The 9,131-nt window shown below is 50.1% G+C and overlaps 1 pseudogene; it reads left to right on the top strand.

Annotated features, from left to right (window-relative positions):
* Nucleotides 1-1,772: 1,772 nt before the first annotated feature.
* LOC148518810 (uncharacterized) lies at nt 1,773-8,472 on the top strand (annotated as a pseudogene).
* The last annotated feature ends 659 nt before the right edge of the window (nt 8,473-9,131 follow it).

The following is a 9,131-nucleotide window of genomic DNA, read 5'->3' as shown; positions in this document are numbered from 1 at the left end:
GAGTGACAGGAGAGGCCGTTTGTGGGTGGTACCAGGGGCAGTCCAGTAAAAACGGGGGAGTGGAGGTGCGAACACAGGCGTGCCTTAATGTCAAAACGGAGTTTAATGGGCGTGCATAATTAGCAAAGTAGCGTCATTGTACACGTGACTTGGGTGTATTTCAGGCTGAACTGATCGCACTGTTGCGGTGGGGTAAGCTCTACCACAAGAGCTGCGTGCAGCAATAAAGCCATTCGATGTACTCGATTAATCACTCACTTCCTGGAGATGACGTGTGCTACGAGTGAGAGGTGGGCGGCTTTATACTACAGCGTGCGTTCGCTATGCCGTCGCACTGTAAGACAGAGGGCGTCCTTCAGCCAGACAGTGCGATCGCATATTTGCATACCCGGCCTCTTTTTTGCTGCGAGAGAGCGTAGCATAGCGACCGGGTCTGAATGCCCTATATGCAAACTTTATATTATACTGTATGTATTTTATGTTATGCATAATGTTATATTCTCTATTTTTCACTTTCCCCTCAATTTAAATATTGTATGCATATTTCTCTTTCATTAAAACGTTTGCGGGACCTTTTTCATTATTTACCCTGATATTATTCAATGTTGCTTGTGTATTTGCATTAGCTACACAGTTATTTATGTGCAGCATATAACTCTGGATATATTTGCTCAAATAAGCATTTTGATGCACAAGAAATTCCAGAACAGGATATTCTACAGAGCAGCTGTTGAAGTAACAAAATAAAACTGTTGTCATTTGCAAAAAAGATTATGTCAAGTGGTCAATTATATTTCTGCGGGGAAAAGCCGAAAGTGATTTGTGAACAATGACGAGATAATATCAAAAGAGCTGAACCTACAAAAAGCGGATCGGCGTCAAAGAAATTGCTGTACATCCTTTTCATCCAGCCCTCGTTCTAGCAACTGTGCTGCTGCGCTGTGAGAGTTGGTAAACGATAACCTGAGACCTTTATGACCTCATATAATGTAAAATGACTTTTTCTTTGAGTGAAGGACAATAACTTTGAAATAACCAATAAGGAAACAAAAAATGAACAGAAAACAGGAGAGTGGTGAAGTTATTCATGTAATCGAAACAAAAAACACATTTCAGACAAAGCTGAGCGCAATGGCGCAAAGGGCTTGATCCAGGGCTGTAAGTTAATACCGCCGCCACGCTGCGTATGTATACGCAGAGGATACTGTATGTGAACATATGCTAATGTCGCAGATCATGCCTGGATTTGTATTAAGAAGCAACCAGGCGCCATAGCAAATCCAAGCACCTAAGTACTAATACGGAGTAGCACACACAGCTACTTTGACAATCGGCCTCCCGAGTAACAGTTGCTGCACTCGATTATGGTAATTAACTTTGATGCAAGCGCAGTGCGATTCAGATACATGCGCAGATAGGTGATAATCGTCCGACTGCAAAAACATCGGTATAGCGTACAACTCAGGCCCAATGTATATACAAGTGACATAACCAAAGGTGTTCAAACAACTAAACCTGTTAGAAAAAAAAAAAGATTATGGGGGAAATGAAATAGCTTACAATTTTTAGTGCGAGTTTGCACTCGCATAAACTCGTTTTCTTCCAAAACTTGCAGCATGTAGTAGGCTGTGAGTTTCAAGATGCCTATATAACTGGTATAAGGCTATAAGGATTGCTGGTGAGAAAACTAGTTTCATTATATGCGAGCTCTTGGCTTGGAAAGTGGTGTAGTTGTGGAAAACCATGCTGGGATCAACTGGTTGATCCCAGCAATGGCACAGGAACAGGGGCCAGTGGGGATGTGTCCTCCGCGAGACACATCCGTTGCCGACACTGGGACTGTGATGTTGTCCCCAGCATCAGTGCAGACGCCGCGGGCACCTGGTGAAGGGACCGCCTGGTCCCTTCCACCAGGTCCGGCGGTAAAGCGGTGGCGGAAGAAACTAAGCTCCGGGTGCAAGCTAACTGGAGCTCGCCGCCCAGCAGCCGAAGAAGTGGCGGCAGGTGATTGGCTCTGACAGTGATCCAACCACGGCTCGCGGCCCAGCAGCCAATAGGAAGCAGAAGCGACGAGCCAATCGCGCTCGCCGTGTTATAGCCCAGCCCACTCGTGGTGTCTTGTATCAGACGCCGCTGAGCGGGAATCTTCAGTCCGGCGGCGGAGTGGGAGGGGTGAAGACCTCCCGAAGAGAGGATCGCGGCAAGAGTTCCGGCGGCTGCAGAAGAGGCCAGAAGATGCCATGTACAAGAAGGAAGATAGGCAGGGCCGCCTGGACTCGGAGAAGAAGTGGTGCCGCTGGCCAGGATGGGCCAGCGGAAGAAGAATGCGGCTGAGGACCGGAGAGGACTGCGGGGGTGAAAAATATAGGACACTATCTGAGCCCCACCATTATGCAAGCCCACAGGCATGAGCCAGCACCAAAAAAGGAAACTCTGGGCAGTAGGCCCAAGTCCCACCTGTACCCTGCAGTAGGCAGACACAAAGCCTGAGCCACCAGCCCAAGCCTGAGCTGCCAGCCCACTGGTATAGCAAGTAGTTAGCCCCTGTGTAAGTGCATAGAGGTATGAGCAGTTGTGCGACTCTCACCCTCCAAGAACCCCGTGGAGAGCTGTCAGGCTCCCACAGTGATAGCAGGTAATTTTCCCAGTCACCAAGAAGAGGAGCTGGCCAGCTCTGGATAGGCAGGTAGCAAGCAATTAAAAGGACAGCACCGTGTTTTTACTCTTGTGTGATTACCATCTGTGATTGTTGTTTCGTGCAGGGCATACGTTTAGTTGTTTATTGTTATACATGCCACACTACACACACTGTAGGTTGAGGGTGATATTGTCATAGTATGTGTAATAGCGTGACACAGGTTCAGGCCCTGTATGGCTGTGGTGTGTATCTCCTTACAGGGACCTGTAGGTGAGTGACCAGATGAAGAGCAAGAGTGGACACAGGGCCTGATTCAGAGCCGGATGCTCTGACCAGAGCGGTTGCTCTGAATCAGGGCCCTCCTCCATTAAAATGGAGCGTCCTCCTGGACGCTCGTATAGCTGTGGGTCACCACCCACAGCATATACGAGCGTCCAAAAAGTTGGTCGCGATGGTCTTGACCATCGTGACCATCGGACTTGCGACGGAAACCCTGTGGTAGGGTTTCCCAGCCACAAACCCTGGAGTGATTTTGGCTCTATCAGAGCCAAAATCACTCCCACTGACATCACCAGTGATGTCTGTGGGGCCGGCTTCAGACGGTAGGCATTCCCATGGGAACGCCTCCATCTGGCAGGCACGCCCCCGGCACGCCCACCAAAGGGGGCGTGCGGTCAGTCACCATCGACCGCACACCCCTTTGGTGCGAGACCCGGAGCGACAGCTTGGCTGTCGCAGTCCGGGTCTCGCGCATGCGCACGACGGAGCTCCCTCCGTCGTGCGCATGCCCAGTGGGGAACATCGATCCACTTGCGAGCGTACTGCCGCTTGCGAGTGGGTCTGAATGACCCCCACAGTGAGCAATATATGTACGTACTGTCTCTCACTATCTGTTTGTTTCTTTTTGTCTACCTTCCTTCAGGGTGTACAGTGGGTCTTGCATCCCGGTGCAAGGTCGGGTCTTCACCTGGTGCGCGAGTACCTATAGGTGAAAACTCGGGATCTGAGGCCAAAAGTGCCAGTGATGATCTTCACTTAAAACCTGATTCTATCCCTCGGTCCGGTAGGGCATGTTGGTCGACGTGAGGAAGGACGATACTCACATCATCTCCTTCCTCCTAGGTCATCGTGTTCGTGTTCTGTTTGGGAATTCCAGGGCCATCTGTTCAACATATGACCTGAAGGTGAGAGGGTGCGAGTAAGGTAAGAAACAGAAGTACACCTGCACGGCAGCACGCACTTCACCGCACCCCTCTTACATTTGGCGCAGTCTGTTAGGATCACGGACAGCAGACACAATGTGGAAAACTGCCAAGAGGCACCCCGATGGACAGCTCCGGAGTGGAACCATCCCCGGACGTGTGAGGACAACAGTGACTGGGTCACGATGTCTGGAGAGGACATCGGGAAGATGATGCAGTGGTTGATAAAGCACGGCAAGGAAGAGCGCCTGGAGAAGGGACGCAAGAAAGCCGCTGTGACTCCCTGCATGACGTGTCAGCGGCTGGGACATTATGCCAGCGAATGTCCCTGGCGTGAGGTTATGGCAACAGAATACGAAGAAATGTCCCTGTTGGAGATCACACAGATGGTCCAACAAGCGGTTCAAAGATGTGGTCAGAAGAACCCGGTGAAGAGGGGACCCTGGTGTATGCTCTGTGGAACCTATGGGTATGAGCATAATAGCTGTTCATGTGATGAAGAGTGGCACCAGGAGGATGGAGAGTTCCAGTGTGAAGGATGTGGAGATCGAGAGCATGAGCTCCCGGATGACACCGATGAAAGCGGAGATATCTTCTTTGTTGCAATGGGTGGAGCAATGCCAAGAACTCTGGCACAAGGTGGCCGAAGAGCCAGTGTGTGAGCTCTGTAAGGAGAAGGGATATGAGTTTCAAGATTGTCCGTGGGACGAAGACCAGATGATCTTGGATGGCCGAGCCCAGAAATGGCTAGAAGAAGCCAGGGAAGTGGAGCGGAAGAGCCTGCTGGAAGTACGTTCGCAGGTACCCATTGTTCCTGAGCCAAAAAGTAGAGATCCCATTGTGAAGGAGATGGCGATGGAATTCCCATTGAAGAATGTGGCAACAGCACCCTCATGCTGGAAGTGTCGGTGGCAGGGACACTTGGCTCAAGAGTGTCCCTGGGAAGATGCAGTGGCACTGTTATGCCCCAAAGAGGCCCCAGTGGAGAAGAATCCTTGCCTGCAGAGGATGGATGTGGATGACTGGGAGGCAGTGGCGTATCTATAATGGGTGCAGTGTGTACAGGGCACACGGGCCCCCGGGTCCAGGGGGGCCCCGCACCGCACACACTGCACAGATATTTTTTTTAAACTTACCTGTCCAAGGTTCCGCGTTGGGTGTCGCTGCTGCTCAGAACACCGTAAAACCGAGAACGCCGTGACCATTTTTCGGCGTTCTGCGCATGCGCAGTAGGCTCCAGGCACACTCTAGTGCCCGGAGTCTACTAATGCTCCGGTGGCTGGCCAGCCGCGTCAGTCAGCTGCCAGCCAACAGGGAGAGAGGAGGGGGCCCCGCACGAGGAGTGCACACGGGCCCCCTCCTCTCTTAAAAAAGCCCTGCTGGGAGGTGAAGATGGCGTGCTATAAGGAAGAGCGTGAAGACCCAGTGGCAAAGAAGTCCAGGATTTCCCCATGCTGGAAGAGTCTGCGACCTGGGTATAAGGTGGAACAGGAGAATCCTGGCTACCTGGAGATGCCAGTGGAAAAGATGGAGCACACTGAGGAAGGAAATTGCCCCCTGGTGCAGGAGTCTGTGGAGAAGAATCCAGACTCATGGAAGACGTCGGCCATAACGGAAGATAGTCCAGCCCATCAAGAGAAGGTGGATGAAGACCCGGGCGAAGTGAGTGCCCAAGAGTGTGAATGGCAGGATGTAATGGAGCTGTGCTCACAGGCGATTGCCCTCTGTGAAGAGGAGGAGAAAATCCTGGAGCGTGACAACCTGCCAGGAGTGATGGTCTGTACGGACAGGGAAGGAGATGATAATGATGCCATGAGAGGACCGATTCCCGAAGAGGATGTGGTACCATTGGAAATGCCCCACAAGGACATGCTGAAATTGTCAGCAGATACACGGGAGGAAGAGGATGCCCTGGAGGAATCCACTGTTGGGTGGTGGTTAGTGCCACACCCTGAAGACAGTGAAGACGTCCCAGAAGAGTTGGTAGAACAGGGCATACAGTGGGTCTTGCATCCCAGTGTAAGGTCGGGTCTTCACCTGGTGCGCGAGTACCTATAGGTGAAAACTCGGGATCTGAGGCCAAAAGTGCCAGTGATGATCTTCACTTACAACCCGAATCTATCCCTCGGTCCGGTAGGGCGTGTCGGTCTACGTGAGGAAGGACGATACTCACATCATCTCCTTCTTCCTAGGTCATCGTGTCCGTGTTCTGTTTGGGAATTTCAGGACCATCTGTTTAACAGACGGCCTGAAGGTGAGAAGGTGCGATGCAAGGTAAGAAACAGAAGTACATCTGCACGGCAGCAGGCACTGCACCACACCCCTCTTACATAATAATTGTTTTTTCCAAGTCGCATGATTTAGACATCCCAAGTTTAAGGTAGCACTAAAACAAACAACACAAGGACATATCACACAAAGGGTATTTTGGTGGCCAAACATTAATCCCAACACACATGCATACATATGTGAAGCAGATTGTCTGTTCACTTTAAATACACACTTGTAAGGGGCCATGCAGTCACTGGCTTCACAAGGGGGGTGCAGGGGGTGCAGGCCGCACCGGGTGCCACCAGCTAAGGGGTCACACTAAAGTGCTGGCTCCCCCTCAGTAACAGGAGCCGGGTGCTGCATTACGTGCATCACTTGGCTCCTAGCACAGTGAGGGAGCCGGCACTCAAACAGGCGGGTCCCCGGGGGCAGCCTGCACCTCCAGCACCCCCGGTATAGCAAAAAACAGGTTTGTCCCATGGGGCCACGCCCACCCTCGAGGCCACGCCCCCTCCTGTGAGGCCATGCCCCCTAATTTTCCAGCGCACGGCTGCGCCATACGCAATAAGGGATACCTGTCCCAGCCCGCACCAGGTGCGATGTCAGGTAAGGACGCCACTGCATGCAGTCACAAACTTTCATACAGCTGTTACAACAGAAAACAAAATATATTATGAAAAGCAAGTACTACATACCTACTAACCAGCCCTCCGACATGTCTCCAACTTCAAACTTCTCCCATATGTATGACTGGCATCATGACAAGATCCTGGATAACCTGTAACCACACTGAGAGTTTGCAGGTAAACATCACAGACCACTTGCACATTCAGGGAGTGGTAGTGATGCCTATTCATATACACTTCTCCCAACAAATGTAGGTTCAATCTATGGCTCCAAGGACATTTCGGAATCCCGCAAGCCTATAGAAGTTGATCTTCAGGTCCTGCCACTCTGACTCAGAACTGGGGGATGAGATATGCATATGTCATATTTCCTTCAAGGAATAATACTTGAGCTCCGCCTTCCGGCTCCCGCAGTGGGTGAAGAGAGAGATATCATGACGTCTCTCCCATAGTGCCAAGCGGTAGGAGCGGGGCTTTGAGTTAGTATTGTGTTTTGTGTTGTGTGTGTCTGTGTGTTATATATGTAAGGGGCACTACTGGGGACACTATATAAGGGGCACTACTGGGGGCACTGTATAAAGGGCACTACTGGGGGCTCTGTATAAGGTCACTGCTGAGGGCACTGCATAAGGGGCACTACAGGGAGAACTGTATAAGGGGCACTACTGAGGGCACTGTATAAGGGGCAGTACTGAAGGCACTGCATAAGGGACACTACTGGGGGGACTGTATAAGTAACACTGTAGGAGTTCGACTGGGGACACTGCATAAGGGGCACTACTGGGGGCATTGTATAAGGAGTTCTACTGGGGGCACTGCATAATGGGCACTGTATAAGGGGCACTACTTGGGGCAATGTATATTGGGGCACTACTGGGGGTACTGTATAAGGGACACTACTGGGAGGACTGTATAAGGGGCACTTCTGGGGCATTGCATAAGGCGCACTACTACTGGGGGCACTGCATAATGTACACTACAACAGGGGTCATTGCATAAGGGGCACTACTACTGGGGGCACTGCATAAGGGGCACTACTACAGGGGGCATTGCATAAGGGGCACTGCTACTGGGGACATTGTATAAGCGGCACTACTACAGTGGGCATTGCATGAGGGGCACTACTACTAGGGCTATTGCATAAGTGTCACTACTACTGGGGGTATTGCATAAGGGGCACTACTACTGGAGGCATTAAGAGCATGGAATGGAAAGGAATGTTCCCGGAGTGACGAGAAACGGTGGTATGTCACGTTGACACGCCCCATTTTTCAGTGGCCACGCCCCTTGTGGCATGTGGTCACGCCCACTTTTGCGATGCATGTACCTTCGGTGCACGCACATACTTGGGGGGGTGGCTCCAAATACCCTAGTTATGCCACTGTTAGTTACTGCCAGACAAAGGTTCTAAATCATCTCTCACCTGCTCATATATATTTAGGAGGTCTTTGCGGTTCATACTGAAAAACTGCACCACCTCCTGATCTGCACCACCTCCTGATCTGAGTCTAGGCCCCTAATGGGCCGCTGGATCTGGTGATGTTCCTGCACCCTCCTCCTGCGTTGCTCCTCGATAGTCAGGAGCCCCGACTTGTACAGCTCATAGGAGTTCCGAAAATTCACTATTACTACACCCACATACTGTAGGTGAAATGGAGGTAGTTTATATACGGGTTTGAATAATGTTAATGGCTATCTTCCGTGTTACTAGGCCTCAGATGTTGAGTTACAGTAAGTCGCACATTAAACTCACTGTCCTGGGATCAGTCTATTATTTCACAAGTTTATTTTTGCGAGTTCTGTGTGAGTTTGTGACTCGCAGCCTATTACATACAGAGGCTGGTATGTTTTACATGGGAAACATCTGCATTGCGTGTTTGCCGGTGTGAGAATGGTGTTGTGAGTTTGATGTGAGTTTACATGTTCTCGAAGCCTATTACATACGACGAATGCAAACTCGCATTTTTTTTTTCTAAAAAAATTGCATGGTTTAACAAATTGCAACCTATTACATTTACCTCTACAATTCTTTTTCAAATATATGTTTTGGGCCCTTTATCTAATTTAGAAGATAAACCAATAATGGCTTCTGTTCAACTTTTTGAACAGTTGAAAACAATCCCAGTGAAACAGAAATAACCAATTATCCAGTCCGTGACTAAATCATACAGCTCCACTGTCTGCACCCGTGCCATAGTATAGTTCTATAATACAACATTTACTACCACTGATAACTACTCAGATACCAATGCATCTAGCCTATCCAGCCCATTCACAAAAGTACACATTCATTCCAACCAAATAGCGATCAAACATACCCACACTTTTGCCCATCACATTAGGTCCTGTTCCTAATTGATTACAGCTAATACTGTATTCCCTTCACAACTAAAA

The sequence above is a fragment of the Taudactylus pleione genome, unplaced genomic scaffold (assembly GCF_031769625.1).
Source record: "Taudactylus pleione unplaced genomic scaffold, aTauple2 ptg000198l, whole genome shotgun sequence".
Classification (NCBI taxonomy): Eukaryota; Metazoa; Chordata; class Amphibia; order Anura; family Myobatrachidae; genus Taudactylus; species Taudactylus pleione.
Note: the sequence above shows the minus strand (reverse complement) of the source record. Positions and strands in the feature narration are given on the sequence as shown.